Source organism: Acomys minous (genome assembly GCF_964271855.1).
Source record: "Acomys minous genome assembly, chromosome: 6".
Classification (NCBI taxonomy): Eukaryota; Metazoa; Chordata; class Mammalia; order Rodentia; family Muridae; genus Acomys; species Acomys minous.
In genome coordinates, this window is record NC_140487.1 from 74,657,080 (window position 1) to 74,683,686 (window position 26,607).

Here is a 26,607-nt window from a genome sequence, read left to right on the forward strand (position 1 = left end):
TGAATTATTCATGACAAAACTCTTAGGAAACTAAAAAGGGAATGGGAGTTTTTTTTAAAACTGGTGATTTTATAGCAAAAATGTGTAATGAGTATTGTTATTTTGTAATGTTAAATGTATTTCTTTAAGGTTGACAATCGAGTGCCATTATCATTGACTTGGTCTAAGACAAAACAGAGAAGCTTGACTATAAAAAAGGAGAAAAATCAGAGGCTTAAAGGCTGGAAAGAAAGAGTTGGTTGTTAATGTTTGAAGATGATATTTGTCCAGAAAATACAGGAAAAATTATTAGCATAAGGAAAACATTTGTGGGTCTCAGATCTACCTAGAACCAAATAGCATTTTTCTACAATAATAATAATCAAATATAATATTTTACAATCAAGCAGTATTCTTATTAACAATGAAACCAGAAATGAATGTAAGAATGACAGAATTCTACAGAGAAAAAGTTAGTACTGATGTGATACCCAGAGCAGGTGTTGATGACACATGCCATGTTCAAATATGGGATTCAAATATAGGATTTAAATATTTTAAAGTTGTCAACTCATCTCTAATTAACCAATAAACATATTGAAAATTTGAATAGAAGCCCTGATTTCTTGAACAAAGCCAATACGTCTGTATTTTAAAACTTACATGGAAGGATAAATGCCTACATCAACAGAAAAGAGGGAGTAAGTAGAAAGATCGGTCCTGTCAGGAAGGAAGGATACCTGGGAAGGGCTTGAGGGAGAAGAAAACCGGAAAGTGATACAATTCTATTTTAATTTAAAACATTTATAAAAACATAATAGTAATCTGGGTATGGTGACACATGCCTGTAATCCCAGCACTCAGTAGACAGAGGCAGATGGATCTCTGTGAGTTCAAGGCCAGCCTGGTCTACAAGGTGCACCCAGGACAGCCAAGGCTACACAGAGAAACTCTTGTCTCAGCAAAGCAAAGCAAAGCAAAACAAAGCAACAACAACAACAAAAACAAAAACAAAACCCAAACCAACCAACCAACCAACCAAACCAAAACAAAAACAAAAACCCAACCAACCAACCAACCAAACAAAACCCATAATAGTTAGAAAAAGTGAGTGGATAGTTTTCTGCAACTGAGTGGTAACTAAGATATTCCGTTAAGACAGTTCACAAGTGAGTGGGACAAGATGGGTTATTTAATTGAGAAGATGGGTAAACCCGCATACCATGTAGAGAGGGAAAAACCCCTACAGCAAAATTTAAAATAGTAGGAAGAATAATGTTTAATTACAATCACATCAAATTCAGGGGTTCTCTTGGATGAAAGATAGCACAGAGCGTTATCTGGCAGTTGATAATTGGCGGAAGACGTTTTCCTGTGTCTAAAATTGATGAAAGCCTGTTATCTAGAATGCATAGGACGTTCTTGTAAATCAATAAGCAGAGGAAAAGAATGTCAAATGAAATACAGACAACGTTATGGAGAGAGAACCTGTGGAATCAGAAACACATAGTGCTAACCAGGACATATAGAGATGAACCAAATCTTTTTTTTTTTAATGAGAATTAAAATATTGCTTCAGCCTGTGAGACAAACCAAGATGTGGGACTACATCCTGTGACCCATACAGTTTGGGTCTGGAAACCTGACTGGGATGGCCAGGGAATGAAGAAAAAATAGACACAGAGACCGAGCGGCTGCGGGGCAAGACAGGCTATACACACTCTGGTGGGTGAGTACCAATACCAACAGCATCATGGAACCTCAGTTTGTTCTTTACACACTGCTGGAGGAGGAGTTAGCTAGTGTCAGTGGGAGGTCCCTGCAGTTGAGCAGTCTCAGATAGTAAACACTGGGAGGAGGAAGCTGCAGTTACCAGTTTGTTTACATGCTGGTCAATCGTTTGTAAACACTGGTGCTTGGGTCAGAGAAAGGCTTTGCCTTTCTGAGCCTGACAAAGGCCTTGCCAAGTTTCCTTGGTCTGAGGCCATGATCCTTGATGTGGCTGCTCATGTCAGACAGCACAGCACAGGTTCACTGAGAGCTTCACCAGCTCAGAAGCATTCCCTGCAGCTGTGGGAAATGTGTCCTGCTGGTAGAGGCATATGCAGCTGCAGCCATTCTGAAGGACAGTAAGCATGCTTTACTCATGAACATTCCATTTCTTCGAGCTGGGGAGATGGCTCAGCAGTTAAGAGCACTGGCTGCTCTTCCAGAAGATCTGTGTTCAGTTCCCTGCAACCCCACGGCAGCTCACAACTGTCTGTAACTCCAGCTCCAGGGGATTGGCACGCATACACACACGCATCTGCAAAGTAGTAAATAATTTGCTGAATAATATTCCATTCCTCACTATATTCTATAGGCTTCTACAGGGACGTAGGTAATCTGGGTGCCTATCAATGGGGAGTGAATATACAGAAAACGCAGTAATCTACACAGTAGTTAAAACTTATAGGTTGGATATATGTTTAGCAATATGGTTGGATGTTCAGAGCATTATGTTAAAGGAGAAGACTAAGAAGCAGATGGAGCATGTGATATTGTGTGTTTATACAAGTAAAAACTCCAAATATAGGAGAGACTGTCATTTTATAAAAGTGCATATTATGAACAAAAGAACATCATTAAATTCATTGCAAAAGAAGTCAGTGATCCCTTTGAGAAAAAAGAATAAAGGGAAATAAAAAGGATGAATGAGAACAAAGGAAAGAGAGAGAGAGACAGACAGACAGACAGATAGACAGACAGAGAGACAGAGAGACAAAGAGACAGAGAGACAGACAAAGAGAGAGAGGCAGAGACGGAGAGACAGAGACAGGGAAAGAGGGAGGGAATGCTCGAATGAACTGGTCATGACTAAGGAGTGTGGTTGAAGCAATTCTCTGACCCAATGTCCAGTAGACTAAAAAAGGAAAAAGAGGTGATTAAATAAGATCACCAGGACTTATTTTAAGAGACAGACATACAATGATTTAGATACTATAGGACAATTCTGCTCTTGGTAGAATACTGACATGAGTGATGGCTTAGTGACCACAGCTTAGGTAGGGGCTGGGAAGATGAGAAACGGACTTGTAGAAGAGGCAAGACACAAATGGGAGAGACAGAAACAGTAATCATTTATCGACAAATACATAAATACTCATAAGTATATTCGTGAACATAAATAATACAATTCACAAAAGAATAAGAAAAAATTGAATGTGAATACTGAACAGAGAAGGTCAGTCCTGAATTGAGGAAAACTTCTTGATACCAGGGTAGCTCATAGCACTGGGCAAATGACAGCCAGCCAGTCTGTGGCCACATCTAGTTTTACATGGATACCAGCTGACTGTGTAAGAAAACACAGGGAGGCTTTGCACAGTCAGACACCAATGTGGCTCCTGTACAACAAAAGCGCTAATCAGCAGATTAGGAACAAAATAGAAACCATTAGAAAATGTAAACCTCTAATTTGCATCCTTACAGTGGAAGTGAATCCCTTTAAAAACAGCTCCCACCTCATGCTTAAAAAAAAAAAAAAGGAGACATGGCATTTAGATTCTGCCTCCAAGTCTGAGGTGTAATGAGATGATTTATCATGGAAAATTATTGCTTGATCATCAAAAAATAATGAAAGTTGTCACAGCTTCCCTTCTTAATGGTATTTCTCACTGACCTCCTTCCTCTACCGCACCCCCCACCCCCCAATGAGCTTAAAGATGCTAGCATGGAGCCAACCTAGGAGTCTGATGCTAACTGACAGAAGCAACCAACCATAAACATAATTTTTCAGAAGTAAAGATAAATTCCGTAACTTTTTAATTAAAGCATGAAAGCCCATCGTTTAAGGTACATAAATCACCGCGAAGCCTTTGGATCTTCATAATATCTTATGAGGTGACATGCATGTTCCCAGCTAGGTTCTGCGCTCCCAACTCAAAGGCCACGGGCTTGGGAGGCGTGGCTAGCAGGACTGAGACCTGTGGGAGCAGCCAGTGTTGTGGCTTCTCTCAGAGGAAAGAGACATGTGAAGATTCAGTTCTGATTCCCTGTTAACCCAACCCACCTCCAAAGGTTCTGGGGACTTAAGACAGTGACCAAGAGAGTGATTGAGAGACAAGTCAACGAGCTCTGTGAAGAAACAATGAGGCAAGTATATAAAGTGGCCAGTCAAACATTAGGCTGGGCTCCTCAAAATCAGAATCATGGAAGGAAGAAACTTGGAAATTATACTAATTCAAGTATTATAGTCAAATGCATGAGCTTTGACTGGATCTTCGTTTTCGAAAAACCAAACCAGACCAAATCTAAGGTGGCTGATGTGGTGACTGATACCTATAAATTCCTGCACTCAGATGCCGGAGGCAGGAGGATTGCCACAAGCTTGAGGCCCAGCTGGTCCACATAGTGAGTTACACAGGAGCTAGGGCTACATGGTGAGACTCTGCCTCAAAAAACAAAACAAAACAAAGAAACAACTAAGCGCAAAACTATTCTTATGTTTAAAAAGCCTTGAAACACATTCTTATGAAAATAACCATAAAACACGCAAAGTATAAAATACAACAGAAATAAGAGTTAGATAAAAGTGGAGTTAGCATTATTTTTATATGCATGATAATGGTACTGTGAGTATATGGATAACATTTCATTCAAATTAGAGGAATGCCAAAATATAAAAAGTGAAATTTTGTAATGCTTATAAATGTGGAAAATAACAGATATGGTATCTGGAAAGCAATCACATGTTCATCTTGCTATTTTAAAAACTATAAGGAACCATTTAATAACAATCCAAAGGAGAGGGAAAGCCTTTTTTTCCTTGGTCTTAGAGTGATTTGTTTATTGGTATTGTGACAAACTTACGTGGGACAGGTCTGTCTGGATGAGGGGTCCTCTCTGCTGTAACTCAGGGTCCAGATGTTGTGAGACCATGCTTCTCTAAGTTTTAAAATAATATGAGCTTTAGGAGGGAGCTTTCTATTTCTGTCTTCACTCTGTGGCAAGCATGGTTTATCCATGTGTGTCCCAAGTGTAGTGGAACACACTAGATCCAATTATCAGGGAGCTCCTGGCCTAGCATCGGAAGCGTGAATAGTCAAACAGCCCCCACGGTACCATTGTCTCATTGAGAGGCTTCTGACCCGAATGTAACTAAGCTCAGTATAATGCGTGGTGTCTCCAAATGCGATGAGAAGCAAGGGCATCATCTATATCTCAATGTGGTACCGATTGTTCTGTGAGGTATAGGATTATCACTAATGATGCTCCGGTGCTAGCAGAGGCTCCAGGAGGAGAAGGAGTAGTTAAGTCATGGGACTTGGAGCTGGATGGATCTACTGTGGAACTTGACATGAAAACTGAGGTCTAGATTAGATCTAAACTCAGCAAAGGTCTCTTTGTGGTCTTCCTTCCTTCCTTCCTCTTTCTTTCTTTCTTTCTTTCTTTCTCTCTTTCTTTCTTTCTTTCTTTCTTTCTTTCTTTATCTTTCTTCTTTCCATACTACCTTCCTTTCTTTCTCTTTCTGCCTGTCCATCCATCCATCCATCCATCCATCCATCCATCCATCATCTATACCTATGAAAATGTTACTGCCCCAGCTCCAGAGTGGAGCAGTCTCTTTTTCTAAGGCTCTCTGCGTGACTGAGCAAGAGAGGATGTGTGGGAGAAGGATGTCCATGTGGGGCCACCCAGGGACTTTTATATCCACGTAGGTAGAGAGGAAATTGTCCTCGAAACATCCTTTTCAAGATGTTGAATACTCTTCTGAGGGGACTGGAGAGGGATTCTATGTAGACTGAGAGCTGAAGAGATGTTGGAGATCGTTTGGCCCCATGGTTTACAAAGAGAGCTGGCAGGCTGTTCGAGAACTCTGAGATCAAAGTTCAAAGTCAAGTCTGGACTGAAAAAGGAAGCCAAAAACAGAATCCCACTCATCCCATGAAAGACAAGTAACATCATTTTCCTCAGACTGCTATAGCAAAGTGTCACAACTGAGTGGCTTAGACATGCATTGACTCACCATGTAGGCCGGAAGCCCAGGCGCCAAGTGTTGGCAGGGGGTGGGGGTGGGGGTGGGTGGGAGGATCTGTTTCAAGTCTTTTCTCTTAGCTTCTGGTCACTCCTTGGCTGGTGACAGTGTGCCATTCTCTCAGGGTGTGTCTGCATCTAAATCTCTATCATAAGGGTGTGAGTCAGATCAGAAAAGGAGCCAACCCACTTCAGGACGCCATCATATAAGCCAGAACCTTCTTTCCAAACACACTTACACTCTGAGGTACAGAGTGAAAACTTCAAAATATGAATTGGGTGGCAGTGCAGGGTGGGGTGGGGTTGGAGGAGGACCTGGTTGAATGCATTGAGCATGGAAGTGAGGCCCTTGCCTGGTAATGATGCCCAAAGCCTGAGTCTTAGCTTCCCTGAGGCCCAGTAAGAACCTCTCTCATTGCAAGCTGCCTCCTGCCTGACACTCAGAGCAAACACAGAGTTCCCAGACGTGCTTTCCTGAACCGGGGGCCTAGTAGTCTTTGGTCAGTTATGGGGTGCTCCTCGTTGAGCTTCTTTGTATGAGTATCTGATCTGGTAGCCTCCTGCTGTGTGCCCCTTGCTGTCTCCCTTAACAACAACAAGAGCGCATCAACCTCTTGTCATCAGTGAGCCAGGAATGAGCAAGTATCTGTGACTTAACCCCTGACCCCGTCCTCCCAGAAGACCTTGCTGGAGTGATTGCCGATACTTTGTGCTCCAAGCCTATAGTAGCACAGGAAACAGCTCCCTCTTGTAGCCTGGTCTCGCTCAGCTTCTTCTATCCTAGAGGACTTTGGGGCATCCCACTTTTGAACGAATAGGTTCCGTTTTTTGCCTAAGAGGCAGGTGGAATCCATTTCTGTGTCTTACAAAACAAGCTCTGACGGATGCACCCAGGATGTCTTGGCGGTTACCTGGGGAGGTGTCACTTCATCCATTTTAATCTTAGAATGAGTCAGGATGTATCATAAGATCTAAAGGATGACAAATTACCACAATGTGGATTTTTTTTCTTTCCCTAGGACCTCAGACCTGTTCTCTGAGGGTGTGACTAACCCAACTAGGTTGGAGCTGGGGGTGGGCAGAAAGGAGGTGACAGCCAGCTGCCACACACTAATTTATATTCCTCAACAGCCCATCTTGCATGTCAATTGTGCGGGCAAACAGCTTCACTGGAGGCAGATCACAGGGCCTGGTGATTTTTATCTTGTTAAAATGGAGCCTCAACAAAACAGATAAGCTCCATGTCATCTCTGGGAATTAATCCACGTGTGTTTGGTTTATCTTTTGAGATGTTTGCTCTGGTGTCATTTGTGTCTCCATAAACGTAGGCAGGACTGGTAACTCTTACTGATATAATTTGCCTTTGGATGTATGTGTGTGGGCACCTCCCCCAAACCAAATTATTTGGGTTAAAAAAAAAAAGCATCGGGGTAAGTGAAGACGTATATATGACATGCTGAAAAAGGAAGGCAAAATCAGAGGGAGGGAAAAAAGGCAATGCAGGGGGCTTACTTTTGATTAAGTGCCCTGGCCTTGCTTCTGTATTTATCTTCCCATGGTAGTGCCTGCTCTGGTCAACAAAGTGTAATTCCATTAGCATTATCTCTCGATTCATTCGAGAGGGGCTTCAGCCTAGACAGGCCACATAAAGGGCTACAGTGTTCTGGAAGCTTCTTCTTTTTTTATTTCTTCAGCGCGTTTATTCCTTTGTCGGCAGCTGGCTTAAAGGGAACTAAAGGGGGAGTCAGTCAAATTGTTAAGTAAGATTTTTAATGTGGATTATTAAAGGCAAACTCAAAGCTTTCAGAGGGGGAGACGTTTAAATATGTGAACGATGTCTCCACAGCACGCCTAACCAAAGGCTAAAGGTTCTGTGGAGGACCCTTAGTATATAAAGGAGTCTCAGTATTTTTATTTTTTTATTTTTTTTTAATCTTTGGGCTTTTAATGAGGAACGTGATTTGGGTTGAATGATAGGATTCCTGGGTGTCTTCTAGCTGTGCCGCTCAGCAACCTTGTGACTCTGCTTTTCTGCCTGTGCCACGTGTCCATCTTTGTCTTTAGCCTGCCACAGAGGTGATGCTGGGAGGAAGAAAGGACCAGAGCTTCCTCAGGTGGCAGGAGTACCTGCAGGGAGTGGAGAGCGCAGGTGGGAGGGAGAGCATGGCAGCTCTCATTTACTCATGCTAATGGGACTCAAAGCTCCCATGGAGGAAGAAATTGCCAGGACAAAGCTGGCAGGGTGTGGGGAGCTTTGCTTCTCTCCTTTCCTTACCCTTGTGGGACTCTTCCTGGAAATGTCCGCCAGTCAGAAAACAGGTAGCACAGACAGCAGGCTGAAGGAGAAGATGCTAAGAGTGTTGTAACCACTGAGGTCTGGGAGGAGCTGCGTAGAGCAGCAGTTGTGACCTTACCTGTCTGGGAGAAGGCTTTGGGGTGCACATGTTATGCAGATTTTGTGTGTGTGTGTGTAGCTTGGAATGACTAGGAAAGATGCCTGTCCTCACCATTCCAAATCATAAAAGCTATACATGGGAGAACAGGGGCAGCCTTTCTTGAGGGTTCAATATGTGCCCAGTTTTGTGGCAAATGCTTTATATGCGCTATATCCTTTAAAAAGTGCTTCTAACTTTCAAAAACTAGGCCTTTATGAGTAAATTTTTTGAGCACTTTCAACATATGTACATGTATTTATTTATGAGTTATATATATGCTATTGTAATGTATTATGTATAATATATGCACAACTGTATATATTTTTAAAGAACGAGGGACATAAATAGGGACAGAAGTTACACTTTCTCCCTGCATCCCCACAGAGCCGTGGGCAGATGCTAGGTGCTCATAGCTCACTCTGGCAGTTTCCGCTCCTCACAGCCTGCTTCTTCACACGTAGGTGTCGTGGCTTCCATTTTGTAGATGAAGAATAGTGGCTGAAATTGTTTTAGGGATTTGCTCAGATCTGGGGCTATAGCTTATGTCTCTGATGTCTGGTCTTGGGGGAAGGTCTTTCCATCACAGGGTTGCTCCTTCCTCCCTTCCTCCCTTCCTCCCTACCACAAAGGCCTCACAGCCTACGCATGAGTCCCTGCAGCCTGCATTTCCTTCTACCTAAGGCTCTCACATCGACCAAATAATCAGGCAACAACTGCATCTTGACTAGTTCACATCAATGCCAAATAACCCTGTTCTTTTTTTTTTTTTCTTTTCTTCAGACACTTGCTTTCCCAGCCTTCCTTGCAGTTTAGAATGGCCATATGACCCAGTTCTGGCCAGTCATATTCAGAGGCAATTTCTGAGATATTTTCTTTTGCTATTATTATATGAGAGAGATCCTATAAGAGAGTAGTACCCCAGTACCCCCTTCTCCTTCAGTGTCTTAGGTAAGAACATAGAGAAGGGAGGCTGGAGCTCAGGCTAGCCATTTTCTGGCTCTGAGAAAAAATGAGCATAAAAGTCAACGAATCAGGAATCAGAAGGAAGCTGCCTCTTGGTGACTCACAGAGTCCCTGCACTAGCCTAAGGGGTACCCACAGCCTTGTTGCTCGGTGAGACAAAAGGGGGTGTCATCAGCTGAGCAGCTGGATTAGCACTCCCTTACTCACGAACAGCCTTCCCAGAGGACACAGCCTCAGTTTCTGATCTGCATCTTCCATCTTCAACCATTTCTTCCATTTCTTTCTGTATTCAGGCTATGGATGCCACGGTTTCTCTTGACAGTGATCACTCAAGACATACAACTCTAGAGGTTGCCCGTGAGGACATTTCAAGAGAGTTTTATCTGAGGAAGGTCTGTCCCACAAGCTTGGGTTCCCAGTTTAAATATAAAGGAAAAAGACAGCTGAATACCAGGAGTCATGTCCCTGCACCTTGGCTGTGGATGCAGTGTGACTGCCCCCATCTTCCCTTCTGTGATAAACTGCGCCCTCAAAATGTGACCCAAAATAACGCATCTTCCCTTTGCCCATGTTACTTCTGCTGGGTATTTTGCCAAGCGGTGAGAAACACAACCAATACGGAAAAGTTGTACCGAGACGTGAATTTGTGGCTATGATAAACCTGACCATGGGGCTTGTAAGCTGTTGCAATTAAATTGTGAGAGGAGTGAGGAAAACTTTGGGGCTGTGGGCTAAATAAGTCTTGAGGTGCTCAAGGCAGAGCTTAGTGACCCATTCTGACTGGAGCATGGGCCCTCAGGATGCCGACACAGGGCAAACAGTATAAACTGCTCGTGAATTTTCAGGAAGACAAAAACTACGTTGGGAAGTGAGCTGGAAGCCATGCACGTTATATTCTGGCAAAGAAACAGGCTGTACTGTACCCATGACCTGAAAGCTAAAGAGGCTGAAAACTCCAAAGAAATAGACAGAATTATTTGGCAGTGGAAGTTTCGAGACAGCATCATATTTGATCCATGGCTTGGTTATCGGTTGCTGCACTTACCTGGATTTCTGAAGGAGAAGAGTGAGTTAAAAAGATGCAGAAAGTGTGCAGTTTGATGAGAACAGGAATTTTTGTCCTGTGAAAGATAAAGACCAGTGTATTCACACAAAGCATCTATCATCGCTGAAGAAGTCAACTCCATAAAAGAGAAAGCTTATGTTCTTTACAGGGACAATAAGAAAACGGTTCTAAGGGTAAGACCTTGCTTGTCAAAGGCTCCAACTTGTGAAAAAGCAAAGTAAAAGAAGAGAACCTGACCTGATAACATCAGTGAAGGGGCTCCCTGCTTGAGGACTGGTTAGAGAGATGCTTACCCCAGGCCCACCCACCCAAAAGTGCAGCAGTCACTATAGTTGTAGTGGAAGCTGCCAGACTGCATCTTGAGTTGACACAGTCCTTACAGTGAAGGACTTCAAAGGTCGTTGTGTGAAGATATGAAGGCAAATCCGAATTCATGATAGAAACCCCAGGATGCTGGAGGGAGGTGCCAGGACTGTGAGATACTGAGGGAAGCTGTAGGCATGGTGTGCTGCATGGGGCAGAACTGGGAAGGCTGAGCTACTGAAGTCTGGAGGAGCCTAGGTGATGTCACCACAACCCAGAGGCTTGGCATGGAGTTGCTGTTGTATATGGGAAGTTATGGAACCAGTTATTTCATAGGGGCTTGTAAATTAAGATACTGCGTGTATTCTTATCTAGAAGGCATGTTGAACTTGGCTCTTAAGACTTTGGGGGACTGTTGGAGATGAATCAAAAAATATGTTTCTATCATGAAATTTGAAGTGGCATGTTTGGGCGTCAAGTTGACAAAGGGTGGACCTGTGATGACTGACAGTCTTGATTACCAACTTGACACGATTTTGAATCATCTAGAAGGTACTTCTTGGGGCTTGCCTTTGAGGGCGTTTTCAGGGATGTTTAACCAAGATAAGAGGAGCCACTGAGAGGGTGGGCAGCACCATCTCATAATCTGGGAAGGCTGGAGTGTGACACAGATGGAATAAAAAGAGGGAGGAGGAAGCCAGGTGAGCACTGGGAGTCATCACTGTCTCTGCTTCTGACAACAGACGCAATGCGACCGTCAGCCTACTGTTCCCAATGTCTCGCCACCATGCCTTCCTCGTCATGAGGGCCTGTACCCTCAAACTCGACTCCAAACAACTCTTTCCTTAGATTACATTTGCTCTGCTTTTGTTATAGCAATGAGGAAATTGACTAACAGAACGGGTTGGTTTTTAGGAAACTGGGATGGGTTCATATGGCATAAGAAATGGTAGAAGCTCAAGATGTTTTTAGAGTGATGGTTGGTTATTCCTGACTCTGCTCCATATTCCGCAGCTATGGTACGATGTGCGTATTTGTGTGTTTATCACGGCTGGTTTCATGTCCTTTCCTTTCGTCATTGTTCCTATACTGATCCTCTCATGGTTCCCCTAACTTGCTTTCCTTGGAACTATTATTCCTCCTATACATCTTACTTCAGAGCCTTTGTGTAAGCTCCTTCCTCTGTTTGCTGTGCTCTTTCTCTGGCTAACTCTTTCTTATCCTTTAAGTCAAAGCTCAGCGGTTCTCTCATCAGAACCGTTTCTCTAACCTGAGAACCTCTTCCCCCTTTCCACCTGCATCAGGTTTTCATTTCCTTCATAGAATTTACTGCAAACGGGACTTGCTCATTTGATGACTTTGTTTATGCTTGCACCTACCCAGAGTGTGCAACATAAGGGCAAGGACCTTGTCTGCTCTGAGTTCCACGTCATCCCACTACTTACCACATTATAGGAGCTTGGGCAGATCTCCACAACAAACAAATAGAAGGAAGGATGAACGGATCTACTTCCATGAGCCCTTGACTTTGTTCCCCAATGGAGGGTTTCAGTACTTGTGAAACAAGGATGCTCAAGTAAAGCAATCAACTTCCCATGCAAAGGACTAAAAGCTTCACTACCATCAACTTTCTGCCATTTCAAATCCTAAACTTAGAAAACCAAACTTTTATGTTACAATTTCTCATGGAGGTGAGCCTTATGTTTTTGAATACGGGGACAACAGAAATACAGTTGATAGATGTTTAAAAGGAATAATTGCAATTTGAAGATGGTCAGAACCAACAAGTGTTTTGGCAGTGACACTGTCTACTCTACAGACTCTTAATCCTGCATGATTCCCTCATGTCTTAGCCTCAAGTCAGGTCTCTTGCTGCTTTGACCTCTGACTCACCTGAAGACCCCCAGCATAGTGACGCCAGCTGAGACAGCTTTGAGCTGCACAGGGCCACGTGATAGGCATCCCGGGAATGCTGTTGGAATGGGTGAATCCAAACATGATATGAGTTTTGCAAATTATCCTGTTGACATATTTTCCTCCACAATTACAATGAAATAAAAAAAATCGTTATAGTCCCATGAAAAGCTGTAGTCTTTGGAAGATACTTTTATCATTGCCCTCATCTTACCATTTCTTCCTTTTCCTCACTTTCTTTCCTTTCTCTGACAAGACATAGTAGTTTCCTCTGTAGTTTTAATGCTTGGGCAGGCATGGAGAGTCCCGAGGACGAAGGTGCTGGGGCCGGAAAGGAGTTGCTAGACCCTAGGGAGGAAGCAGTAAGGTGCTTCAGTTTTCTTTTCAGGAGATGATGATAAGGGACTCCCCATGCTCATAGTAACAGAGGATGTGCAGTCAGGAACAGCGAAGGGACATTTGGACTCACAATTTGGAACACCTGTGGAAGAAACAACTGCAGATTCCTTCACAGAGAGGCACACTTGACGATGAAGCAATTTCCCCCAGGAGACTGGCAAGAAAATGTGATTTTTTTTCAGGTGATGAAGGACAAGCTAGAGGAGGAAAAAGCAGCCGGTATTTACACTTACACCGTGTGGTCAGGCGAACCACAACACCCACCCAGGCTTACAGCTGATGAAGTAAAGTGGTATAAAATTACCTAGTTTCCATTACCAGGGATCTTTCTGAGATACTAAGGTCCTCAGCTTGGTTTTTAGGCTCTTGTTGGCCATAGAAAGCTCTTAAGGCTAAAGGAGATATGGATGGAGAGGTAGAAAGGGGACTCCTGGGGACAAGGGGGCTACCAAGTAAAAAGGAAGACAAATCCATTTGAGTCCACGCAGAATAAAGACTGGACCCTGAGTTACATGGAATGGAAGGTGGTTTTAGAAATTGTCTTAGCTTAGTTTCCTGTGCCTGTGATTAAAATATCACAAAAAAACTGCTTCAGGGAGGAAGGGTTTGACTCACAGCTCCAGGCCATCATCCATGATGCTATGTGAATCAAGGCTGCAAGAACGTAAAGAAGCTAGCCATGTTCAATCCACAGTCAAAGGCAGAGAAGAATGGGCTAACGCGTGCATATTTGCGCTCAGTTCTTTCTCTATTCTTACATAGCTCAGGGTCCTAAGCCCAGGGAGCAAGGCTGCCAGTGGTGGACAGGTTTTGCCTCATCAACTGATGTAATTAAGATACTCTCTCACAGATATTCTTACAGGTCAATCTGCTCTAAAAGTCTACCACTGAGACTGTTTTCCCAGGCGATTCTAGGCTGTGTTGGGTTGATGGGTGAAAAACTAGCTGTCACAGAAACGATTGAGAACTTAGAACTCTGTGCTATGTAAGTATTTACAGGGGATGATGAAGAAATGGCTTCATGTTGACCAGCACTGACTGAGCAGAGCTGGCATCTCTAAGGAAGGAGTGGGACAGTCCAGGTGGGGAAGAGACAGGCTTACCTGAGGTGAATCCTCTCCCTCCCCCCAGATCACTCACTGATGATGTTTTTCTGACCCCATCCCTGAGTTCCATCCCTAGTGTGATCTTGTGTGGAGTAATGGTTATCTTCCTCAGATTGTAGTTCAAGTCAATAGACATCGACCGAGTCAATGCCAAGTCCGCGTCACTGTGGCAGATGCAGCAGTGGACAGAAAACAATTAAAATGTCTGAGCACTAGAGATGTCACTTAGTCCAAATTCCAAGTCCTGCTTCATAATTACCTGCTTCCTTCCTGAACGTGTCAACTGATGGAGAGCTCAGAAACACTCTAGGAAATCTATTCCTTTAGAGAGCTCCAACTCTTAGAAAGCTTCTGTGGAACCTAAATGGCTTTACATAAACAAATTACACACATTGATCCTGCTTACGTAGCTTATATATGGAACTGATACTGCAGCTCATTCCCTTGGCAGCCCTTCAAATATCTGAAACGTCATGCTCCCTTGAGTCTTAACTTTCCTGAAGTTGAACAGTACTGGTTCCTTTTGTTGTTTCAAATATATCGATATATATTTTTTTAAATTTCCTTTTGAGTTGGGCCTCTCTCCCCTGAATGTACTATAATCTGTCATAAAGTAGAAGGCCTTGGGCAGCATGCATTAATCCACGTGTGATCCATCTTAAAGTGGAGCAGTGGTTATCACTCCCTTTGGGACTCTACTCTCCATTAATGTACCTTACATCCTATTGACCTTGGCAGCCTCCGGTGGTGACTCATATTGAGAGTATCATAGGTCTCAGATTGCCATTATATCTCCTTGGTACTTTATTTGCAAAGCTGTTTCTATACCCATGTATAAGACCTTGGGTGTTATATCTTGGGTATATCAAAGATCATGCTGTCTTTGATGCATCTGAGAGCATCTTTGCGATTTAACCATCGAGTCCATTTATCTCCCAGTCCACATTACCCCCATGTTCTCCCAGACTTTTATTCATCAAATGTCTTGACACAATTCCTACGTCCCCTCTAATATGTTATTTATTTTTTGAGGATTTCATGCAATATAGTTTGACAATATTCTTTCCCCATCCCCTCCACTCAGGCATGTACCCTCAACTTCATGTTTGAACTCTTTAACTTCTTTTTCCTTTCATGTATATGGATGTTTTGCCTGCATGCCTGCATGTCCCACCCATGTGCCTGATGCCTGTGGTACCCAGAAGAGGGTGTATATACATACCAGGTGGTCATTCTTAGGAAGCCTCCCCAGTGACTTGCATGCAGAGTGAGGTCTTCACTGCCAAACTCCGATCATACACTTGCAGGGTAAAGACAAGGAGGCATCACACTGCAACTTGGCAATGTATCCAAAAGAAAGAAAGAAAGATCATCCTCTCAAAGGAATGAAAATTATAGAGTTCTTTGATGACAGCCTCTCTGAGAAGCACAGAATGAGGCCATCCTGTCCATCGTTACTCACTGTGAAGGCCTTTCTAGAAATCTGGTGACAGCTGCTGATGTCTCTACCCTCACAGTCTTTTTTCCTGTATGGAAAGCCCCAACGCTCCCTTAACTTCCCTTCCTTCCTCCCACTCAATCTTCTCCCACTGATCAAATCCCATCTTTCTGGCTTTCTGTGTTTTCACACCCAGATGTGCTCAGCTTCTCTCAGTTTTCCAATTCTCAGTGTGATGCCCCCCCCCCCCCGCCATGCCAAGCTGCCCAGTGAACACTAAACATGCCACAGAGCCAAAGTTTCTTTTTCTCTAAGGAAAGAAGAGGATTTCAACACGCACATTCAATATTTTCAGTGTAGTCTACATGGATTTGGTTGCGGTGTCTCCTCTGTCTTCATCAAAGTCACGAGTCATTGTGCTAAATAAGGATCAGTGCAAGAACATACATCCCAAGAAAACTGTCCTCCATGGTGTCTTTGATGCTTCTGTGAACATCTTTGAGGTTTTTTGTTGTTGTTGTTTTGTCCTGGACTCGCTTTGTAGACCAGGCTGGCTTTGAACTCACAGAGATCCGTCCGCCTCTGCCTCCCGAGTGCTGGCACTAAAGGCATGTGCCACACGCCCAGCCCAACATATCTTTGAGTTTTAACCATTGCGTTCATTGTCTCCCAGCCCACGTTGCCCCGTGCTCTTCCAGACTTTTATTTATCAGATGCCTTGATACAATTTAGATATCCCCCTCTCATAGGTTCCCTTTTTTAGTGTTATTTATTTTTTGAAGGTTTCATAATGATAGTTTGACAATGTTCTTTCCTCACCCCCTCCTCTCAGATACACACCCTAACTTGATGTTTGAACTCTTTATTGTTTTTTTCATTTCATGTACATGGGTGTTTTGCCTGCATGTCTACATGTACCACACATGCTGCCTGATGTCTGTGCTACCCAGAAGATGGTGTCGGAGTCCCTGTGACTGGGGTTAGGATGGTAGTTAGCCAGCACGTGGCTTCTGGGAATCAAACCTGGGTCCTCTGAAAGAACAGGCTGTGCTCTCCCCAACCCTCTCATATTTTCTTCATCTTCATGCACGAATCAGTGAATCAGGCGACTAATCTAACAAAGTCTGTTTTTGGAACTGCTGAGGAGCAGATGTTAGTGATGCTCCTAAACTCATGGATTGCAGCCTGAAGCCCTAAACCTAATGCTACTTGGAGATAGAGTTTTTGCAGGTGATGTGGTTTGGAGTAAGGTCTTTGTAGAGTTAAAAGAAAAACACTTATGATGGGATTAGTGTCCTTATAAAAATGAAGAGTTATGTAAGATCTTCCTCCTCCTCCTCCTCCTCCTTCTTCTTCTTCTTCTTCTTCTTTCTCTCTCTCTCTCTCTCTCTCTCTCTCTCTCTCTCTCTCTCTCTCTCTCTCTCTCTCTTTCTCCTCTCTTCATGAACCTAAGAAAAGTCACGTGAGGACCTAATCAGGAGCACTGTCCTCACCAAGAGTCCACTCATGCTGGTACCCAGATCTCAGACTTCCAGGCTCAGAATATTAGGAAATAAACATTTGTTTTTTTAAGGCCCCTAGTATGTGCTTTTTCATTACAGTAGCCAAATGAAACAGACAGCAACGCCAGGCATAGTCCTAGTGCTAGACCACGTCTTGCCTTGAGCCGCTGAGTGCCAACTTTTGACTGAGGAAGTGGCCAGTTTCCGGCCCATGCTTATGTTTGTGGATTTTTTCAGAAATCACATTATTTTTCCCTTTGCAGCAACACAGTAACATTTAACTGTTGGTTTTCCTTCGACTCTCCCATTTGAAACAGTGCAAAGCTTTCTTCCATTGTTAGCTTTTTTTTTTAACTTCATATTTTATACCCATACTGTTTGTGGGTGTTACTTGCTTCGAGTTTACCAACCGTGGTGTGTGTCTCCTTTCGCTCAACCTAAGATGACCTTTCCTAACGTTGGAAAATGTCATTCTGAAGCATCTATGTAGTTCCCTTCTGACCCATCTAGTATCAAGAAGAAATCTTCAAGCCAAGTTGACTGCTGTCTGGTTTGCAGGTGACAAGATAAGGAGGTCTTCGCTGGGGTAGACAACATGCTGAGTGACCTCCACTGGAGAGGAGCCACTCTGAACAGAGAGCAGGAAAGTAGAACAAAGGCAAAGCCTAAACACGGTACAGATGGGGTGGAGGAGGGATTGGCTGGGCTCGAGAAGTGAGAGAGCAGAGGGCTGGTGGTGTGATAAAGATGTTTTTAGCAGCAGTAATTTTTTTTTTGTTCATTTTTAAATGAGCTGTTTAAAAAAGTGGAGAATGCAGTTCCTGCACATGGTAAAATGCCATAGAAAAACAAAAGATATTTAATAAAACAATGAAGTATGTCTCCCTGTCTCCCTGTTTGCTGTTAAGCTTTTTGGTGCATTATTTCTGAGTGGTCTATGTATATGCAGACCTATAGAGTTAGGGACACACTCTTCTGTGTACTTGAAAATATGCAAATACATATACAAAGCCATTTCCCCCCCCCCCCCTGCGGAACAGAAACACATATATTTACTTCAACTTATTTAATATCTGCACAGTATTCTATGTCATGGAATACCATAGTTTTAATAGTAGTACTTAACAGGGAAAAACAGAACTGACGCCAAGCTCAGGAAATTAATCCTAAATCTGAGCAGAGGGAGTAAATGAGAGACGCCTGCCTGTTGGTGGCGCTGTTTGGATAGGGTTAGAGGATGTGGTCTGGCTGGAAGAAGCGTATCACTGGGGGTGGACTTGAAGGTTTCAAATCCACCCACTATTCAAAGTTTGCCCTCTGCTTCCTGCTTGTGAGATGCGAGTGCTCAGCTTGCCCCTCCCATGCTTGCCTGTTGCTTGCCTTCCCCAACATAATGGTGATGGACTCTGATCCCTCTGGGACCATAAGCCCAAACAAATCCTTCTTTCGGTAGACTTGGTCTTGGTGTTTTATCATAGCCACAGAACAGGAAGCAACAGAGCATCCATGAACAGATTCCCAATCGATCCTCCTGTGTAACCTGAGCCAGGTAAAGTCAATATCCTTTGCTTTGCTTTGCTGATTGGGGAAAATAAATCACAGTCACTTGATAGAACAGGAATACACTCCCTTAGATATGGAACTTGGAAAAATAGCTAATAGAAAGAGCGTATGTTAATGTTTTCTTTATAAGTGACACGTGGGCAGAATACATGCCTCACTGTGGCCGCCATGACACTGAGTTGGGCTGGTGCTGTTGGAGCCCCTGATGGTGTTATGGGTGGATCCTGTTTGAATGGGTGTTGGAGGCTTGGTTCTTCATGGGCTGGCACTGTGGAGGTAGACAGATAAGAAGTGGAGCCTTGTGGGGAGTCCTTAGGTCACTGAGCCTTTGCCCTTAGGAAGCATTGAGGTTGTTCTCCTGAGACACCTGAATTAGTTCCTGCAAAAGCGGGGTGAAAAAGGGGGAACAGACACAACTATTTCCCAGTCTCTCTGGCTTTCCATTGCTGATGTGACTTCTTCCTCTTTCATGTGCTCTGATGATTGTGATGTTATCCATGCTGGGATCCTTCCCAGAGCTGAGCTAGTGCTGGCACTGTAATCTTGAACCTACAGAACTAAGAGCTCTTTTCTTTATAAAGTTACATAGCCTTGGCCATTATATGATAGCAACAGAAGGTGAGCTAATACAGATGAAATCTGTTAACAGTCACTTGACTGACCGGCAAGCTAAACTAATAAGGCCTAATCCCCCTTACCCCAAATTGGTTATTGGCCCTCTCTAATGAAAGAAAGTGGGCCTGGCCATGAGGACAGAGACAGAAGAGTGGGGCCACAGAGCCCTGGAGGGAGATAATGAAGGGAAGAGGGTTCCCATGGGTCTCAGAATTGACCCAGATCTCTCTGGCAATTGTCTAGGCTATCTTTCTACTCTGACCCAGGATGGGCACTTTCCTCCTTCTCCTTCTTCTCCTTCTTTGCTCTTTCCTCCTCCTTCCTCTCTCCTCAGCCTTTGGTTGTTGGTATGTGTTGGGAGGAAGGGGTTGAGGAAGGGCCTTGCTGTTGAGTCTTAGCTCACTTAGAACTGGAAGTGTTGCACAGAATGACCTTGAACTCACCACCCTCATGCCTCTGCCTTCTAGTGCTGTGACTGCAGATCTGTGACACCACATCTTGCTCTTCTCTCTTCTTGCACACGCCCTGGCTCTGCTGATGACCCTTGCACCCTCCTGAGCAGAGATGGTATAGGGACATCCTCATGGAAAATTGTGGGAAAGAAAATTAGACTGCTTGTCTTGTTTTTTCCCCTATCTCTGCTTCATCTTCTATGCACAGGAAAGAGCCACAGGCCATCTCTTTCCCTTGAGGTGGGGTGAGGACCAAGACCATCTGCAGGCAAAGCTTTGAGGGAGAGGCCTCAAGGGGTGTGGTGTTCTGCAGATGCCAGGTCTCCCACTAGGGTCCCACTCAAGCGGGTTTCCAGAAGGCTCTCGGTCAGGGGCTGGAGCCAGACGACTCATTAAAATGAATAGGACCTCGCAGGCCTTCTGCATCGCTCCTGGACGTCTCTGATTGCTGACAGTCTGGAACCGATGACAGCCACTTCGAGTGAATGGCGGACTTGTTCGTTCTCTGTGTTTTGCTTCCCAGACCCTTGGTTGGGTTTTTGTCATTTTCATTTAACACAGTGAGATAGATGTGCTGAGAAGTTCAACCCCGGATTCCTGCAGGGAGATCCTGGCAGGATGTGTAGGGGAGCTCAGTCCTGCCCAAACCCAGGGTGTCATGCATGGGACGGGCTCCCCTTTTCTTTCTCATCCCAAAGCCAAATGGGCTCAAATAATGAGAGTAAAAGGCTAATGAGGCCAGAGGAATAATTTGTTCTCCGTTACCTCACGGCCATGCCTTGTTGCATGACAAGTCACTTCCAAATTGCTCCCACAAAGCACCCTGCGTTAGAATGTCCTGGAACCACCTCACTGAGGACCCCAAAGGCTGGGATAAAGTGTCTACACCTTTCATAGAAAGACCCAAAATTTGCCAGGTCTGGATGTCATGGTTTCTGGCCAATGGACTTAGGCCATTGTCCTCCTTCTCCCGTGTCTCCTCACACTACCCCATCCTCTAACTTTTCACCTTTACTATTGGAAAGATATGTCTGCCATTTGCTTGAAAGAGAAAGAAGAATTCTGCAGAGCAGAGTACATAAAGGGGGCCATGGAGAAGACGGGGGAACACTGGAACCATGCTTGGGGGACATGGTAGCTACTTCTAAGTCCAGAGGACTATGGTCCCCTGTGTCTGTGTGTGGTCAGACAGGGGCATCCTCCTTACAATTGCACATTCCCCGTGTGATCTGACAGCCTATAGCAGAGCTGCAACACTGGCTGTGAGCAGCAGTGTAGCCAGGCAGAAGCATCCTTAGGAGGCCACCACATGGCTGGTAATGCCAAGATGCTTTTCCACTAAATGACTGATGGGCAGGGCATGTAATGAGACCTGTGGAAAATAACACGATCAGCTCCTAAGTACAGTCACCACAGGTCAGGGGGTGGAGTGTCTGACGTCATGGAGGAGACCCAGAGGGAGTTGACGGTGATGGCTGAAGATCTTAGATGAATAAAGGGGAGTGAGGTGCAGATGTTATCTGCAGCCATTTATTTACACGCATGGGCTAGGAAAGCAGGGGCAGTTTGGGTCCTAAAACTATCACAGCTGTGGTGACAGAAATGCTCCATCCTCACAAAGGAACCCATTTCTCTGTCCTGTGGCTCAGCGCCTGGAAGACAGACCCATGTGTTCACTGTTGGAGTGATGCTTTTGTGCACTGGGTATTCAAGTGCTGATTTCTGTACCCAGGGAGGTGAGTACAGGCTGGACTTTGACATTGTCATTGTCATTTTTATGAAGCTTGTCCTGTCTCAATGTTTTGTAAACATTGTTTTCCACCACCTTCTGATTGGTTTTAATAAAAATTGGATGGAGGTAGGTTTCTGCGGGGAGGGGGGCAGAGGCAGAGGCAGAGGCAGAGGCAGAGGCAGAGGCAGAGGCAAAGGCAGAGGCAGAAAGAGAGACGAGTCATCATCAGGACAGAGATGGAGAAGAAAGCCAGGGTGAGACTGATGACAGGTAACAGCCATGTGGCTGAAAAGTAGGCCAGGCCTGTATTATCGGGTTAGCATAGCTGAATGTCTGCCCAACTATAGTGCCCGAAGCTTTTAATAAATAGAAAGGTCTTCGTGTCATTATTCAGAGCAAAGGTGGGCATAGAAAGTCTTTCCATGTACAGTTCTAGGCTTATTTAAACTTTTAGCAACATAAGTGAAATACGTTTGCATGGACTGAGAATCTGGAAAGCTATTATTGATCTTTGAAATAACAGTTTCCAAGGAATGTCACATTGTAAGCGTCAAGAGTGTATGGAGGCCATCTGGCGACACATCCAGATAACAGGGGTTCCCCTTTTCTGTCTGTAACCCTGTCCTGGCCAGGGTAGTTTGGGGGAGGCCAGGACTTCCCAATTCTCGGCTAAGATTTGGGATAAAGTCAATAATTGTGCTCTCCTGCAGGTGGCGCCACAATGTAGGTTTTCAAGCAGCCTTAGGCTAAGAGGTTTTTATCCAGAGCACAGAGCAGGACCCAGTGATGGGACTGCTCCTGTGGCAAAGATGTCTTTGCAGCAGCACCAGGCTCTGGCAAATAGTTTAATAAACAAACCTGGCTTTTATAGATGAAAATTGCGCCCCTGTTCCTAAGCTAATGAAATGGTGGTAGCTAAGGGGAAGTTAGACATCTTCTCATGCCCCCCCCCCCCGCCCTGCCACCTTAAACCGGTCCTTTTATTCAGCCATGAGAAACGACACAGTATGCTTCTCCCCAAATCTGGCAAGGAATCACAGCCAAAATCTCACCAAAATAGCTTCTTTAGAAAATAGGGCTCTGTGAAACAATATGCCATTTAACTTCTCCCTCTTGTGGCCATGGGGCCAGACGCTGACCTCCCCAGCTCTGCCACCAGGCCAGGGTTACAGTGAGTGACTCAGACACCTATTGTCAGCAGAGAACAGCCAGGCTGCCCAGGGTCTGTCTCTCTCGACCCCTCATCATCTGGTGGGGGTGGTGGAGGTGTGAGATCTAGAGGGCGTGTAGTCAGTACAGCAGCATGGTCTGGACCAGTGCCCGATGCTGTCTTTTCCAGGCTATGGATTCTTGGGGAAGAGGCAGGAAAGCATAGGGCCTGGCCCCTGCATTGTACCAGCGTAGAAAAAGATATTTTCCTATCACAGGGAGTACAGGCTCCTCTCACGTGCTGTGCGATAGGGTTTCAAATCACGCTCACAGGGCTTGCGTTTCTTTTGTACGCCACTGCAACCAGAAGGCATAAATGTGGCAGGAGAGAGGGGGGAATGCCACCGAGAGCACGTGACCTGTGCAAAATGACATGACGGTCAGTAGTAGAGTCGAGGAGTAAGGCAGTCTACCTCACCCATCCCCCCCACTCCTAGATTTGAAGGAACTTTCAACCATCAGGTCTCTTGCTGTGGCTAGTTTGACCCTTTCTGCTGGTCTCACAATGGTGTGGAGCTGTAACTGTTCCCAGCCTGCCTTCCTCCTGTGGTATTCAATAGAGGCCAGGAAAGTGAAAGGCGGGGTGAGGGAAGGTCCTATTAAGAACAGGACTGGCAGGGGCTGCACCTGCCCTTTGTAGGTCCAGCTTTCTGCACATTCTTTCCCTGTCATTGGGCTCTGTCATTACTCTTCAGGCGCCACACGGTGTTCATTCCTCTGAATGAAAATAAATGACACCACACACTAGGCAGGAGATAAAGAACAATAAACACACGTTTGTTTACTACCTCTGAAAAAAAAAGTCTCTGACTTCCCGTCCATCCATCAGTTCTCGGTCTCTCTCTGTCTCTCTCTGTCTCTCTGTCTCTGTCTCTGTCTGTCTGTCTGTCTGTCTGTCTGTCTGTCTGTCTGTCTCTCTCTCTCTCTCTCTCTCTCTCTCTCTCTCTCTCTCTCTCACACACACACACACACACACACACACACACACCAGGTGGTGTTAAACAAAACACTTGCTGGGATGATTGGCTGAGAAGGGCGCACTCAGCTAGTTACACCCCACCTCTTCCTTCCCCCTTTCAGCACTTTTACAGAAGTCCCTTATAGCCAAGTGACAACTGGGTTTGGAAAGGTCTCTTGTACACCTTTAGAGAAGTATATAAGTAGCCTGTTAAGGCTTTCTGTAGGACCTAGTTGGCCATCGCTTCTGGGGTGAGCTTGTTACGACGGTGCCATGCAGTAATTTCAGAGGGGACTCTTGCAAATGGGCCTAGGCAAGTCTTAAGCAGACCTGCGGGACCAACCTCCTTTGATTTTGCATGTCAGGTGTCTCTGTGGCCTCACGGTAGACAGACACTTGGCCCCAGGGCATCCTCGGTTCTGGAAGGATGTCAAAGCAGCCGCAACATGGAATTACTGTTATGTGTTTCTCTGGGCTTCTGAAGCTAACTTGATATTGTATGCTTTATCTCGAGTCTGGGATCCAGAGTTTGAGAGAAGAGAGGAGCCAGATCAATGTATTAGTGCGAGCTAATAAGATAACCCTTGCTGTTTTCTGAGCCACACAATGCTCAGCGGACAACCAGAGCTTAACAGGGCTCCATGCTGTCTCCTGGAACACCCTTTAACTACAGAAATGTCTGCCTTCCTCCTGCTCTTGCCTGATTCATTGCCTCCTTCTGGTGAGAGCAGTTGCAACAAGGTCCTGTGTGGGTAAAGCCAGCCTGACCCACAGGTGCTGCCGCGGGGGGGGGGGGGGGGGCCTGTATAACTTGTCATCTCACAGCTCGCTTCCGAGTCTTTCCAGTTTAGAACTTTGATTTCTGTGAAAATACAATCCCTATAGGAAGGTGTGAGAATTTATACTGCTGTCACTCATTTCCTGATAAGCAGGGTCGAGAGGTTAGGATGGGAAGGACAGCCGTGCACAGGAAGTGACTGAGGTTGAGGAAAGTTAAGAAGTGGCATGGTTGGGAGCCCCAAGTCACACATAATCTTTCTTTGATGAGTGGCTAGTCTTTCTGGACATGGCTGACAATGCCATTTCCTTGGAACTATGGTAGAATCATACAGAGTTGGGTGGATAAATAGGTGGGCATTTTTTATTTTATCTTATTTAATGGTTGGGCTCACTGCGGGGGGGGGTGGTCTTCGCAGACATGTTCTAGGTAGTGCTGCCTATTTCCTGTCCTTAGCTACTTCCTGTCTGCCAGATGCTGTCTCAACTTAAGCAACCTCAGGATTTCTTCCTTTGGGCTTCTGAAACTACTGTGATGTTGGCAAAGTCTGGCTTGTGTTTGGGATATGGTCCAGGACCCAGGGCTTCAGAGACAGAGAAGCAAGGTCAGCCTCTAGACGTATCAGATTACCCAGCAAGCTCTGGGGCATTGGCCATTCAGTTCTCTCCTAGGACTAGGACCAAGCCCTGGGCTTGGGCTTACTGTAGTGCTCTGTGTGGGGTTACCTTGGTTGGTGAAGGACAGGGCTGGACTGGGATTCCAGCTTGGGAATGTGTGTATGTTTGGCTGGTGTCTGTTAGGAACATCCAGAAGTGCTTCTGACCGCCTGTGCCCATGTGCCTGCTGGGTAGTATACCCCAATCCAAGTCGCTTGGTGCCACCATATATGCAACACTCTGTCCTGTGTCGCCACTGCCAGGGTGGCTCGAGGAGGCCTCGACACCAAGAGGAGTCTGCAAACGTCCAAGCTGGAGAGAGTGGGCGAGCCAGCGGCGGTGGCGTGCAGGGAAGCGCCCCCTACCCCCTCTGCCGGCCGCTCTACCTCAGTCTAGATGTCAGCCGCGAGCTCCGCGCCAGCTAGCGAGCCAGAGAGGGAGCGGCGGCGGCGGCGGCGGCGGGCCGCGGGCGGCGGAGAGGGGAGGAGGCGAGGAGAGGGAGGGAGGGAGGAAGGGAAGCAGGGAGGGCGGGAGGGAGGAGAGGAGGACCCAGTGAGCGCCAGGCAGCTGGAGTTTTTGCAGCGCTTGGCCGGGCTTCAATGCACAGCAGCAGCGAGCCGCGGCGGCAGCAGGCAGCCCGGGAGCTCCGGCGGCGGCCGAGCCAGCGGCGGCCCCGCTCCCTGCCCCCTGCAAACTTTGCGAGCAGCCCGCCCGGGGGGCCGGGGGCGCGCCTGGGAGGCTCGGCTTGGACCACGGCCGCGCTCTTGGCCGCCGCAGCGCCTGCCGCCGCCGTCGCTGCTACCACCGCAGCTCCGCGTCTCCCTGGGGAGCAGCCGGCGGCTCCCGCGGTCCCCCAGCCCCGGCCCCTGGGCATTGCCCGGCTAGTCCCAGGGCAGGGGAGGGGGCAACAGCAGCTCAGCCAGCCCTTGGCTGCTAGAGGGTGGCCGTCACTGCCGAGGGAGGCGCGCAGAGGCTGGGAGAGCGCTCCCCGGCGGGTCCCCAACGCACTCACCGCCGCGCCCGGGCAGCGGCCCGACCCGGCTAGCATGGGCGGCGCGGAGTGACGCCGCCGTGCCCGCTTGGCATCAAGGACATTCAGCCCGCGGGGGTGGGGACGAAGGGGGGCAGCCCCGCGTCGCCGCCGCAGCCCCTGAGAGCCACCACTGTCGCTGCCTGAGCTCCGGGGCTGGGTGGAGGAAAGGGGTGCTTGGAATCGATCTACATTTTCTGACCTTTTTGTTGGACATTACGCCCACCTTGGACGCTGCAAGAGGAGCTGTCAAGCCCGGCAAGCTCTGATTTGGCCCCCTCCGTTTTCCTCTGCTGCTCGTGGCTTCCCCGTGCCTCGGTGGAGTATTTGCGTTCGGGGCTGGGGCTGGAGGAGGCAGCCACACGCGCGCACACGCACACGTTCAGAGGAGGGCGAGAGGCAGCGGTACAGGCACCATCTGCAGTGTCAATGCGGCGCTGGGGCTGAAGGAGGGAACGCCGCGCTTCCAGGTAAGGAGCCGCTGGCCGGGCGCA

General features: G+C 46.2%; 1 protein-coding gene and 1 long non-coding RNA gene across 6 annotated transcripts in view; one reads left to right on the forward strand and one right to left on the reverse strand.

Annotated features, from left to right (window-relative positions):
* Positions 1–1,234: 1,234 nt before the first annotated feature.
* On the reverse strand, positions 1,235–26,388 carry LOC311598893. Of its 5 annotated transcripts, none has more exons than XR_014779696.1 (6): positions 26,316–26,388; positions 15,403–15,510; positions 12,890–13,023; positions 12,655–12,733; positions 10,438–10,513; positions 1,235–2,284 (listed from the first exon to the last, which is right to left on the reverse strand). It is a non-coding gene; the product is annotated as an uncharacterized lncRNA (long non-coding RNA). The 5 variants fall into 5 exon arrangements; XR_014779697.1 differs by lacking the exons at positions 15,403–15,510; positions 26,316–26,388 and adding exons at positions 13,145–13,271; positions 14,178–15,147; XR_014779699.1 differs by lacking the exon at positions 1,235–2,284 and adding an exon at positions 7,939–8,121.
* PLXNA4 (plexin A4) overlaps positions 25,808–26,607 on the forward strand; it is a 452,691-nt gene continuing 451,891 nt past the window's right edge. The window contains exon 1 of the mRNA XM_084784426.1: positions 25,808–26,583. The gene's annotated coding sequence lies outside the window, so the exon portion shown is untranslated. The remainder of the gene's footprint in view (positions 26,584–26,607) is intronic.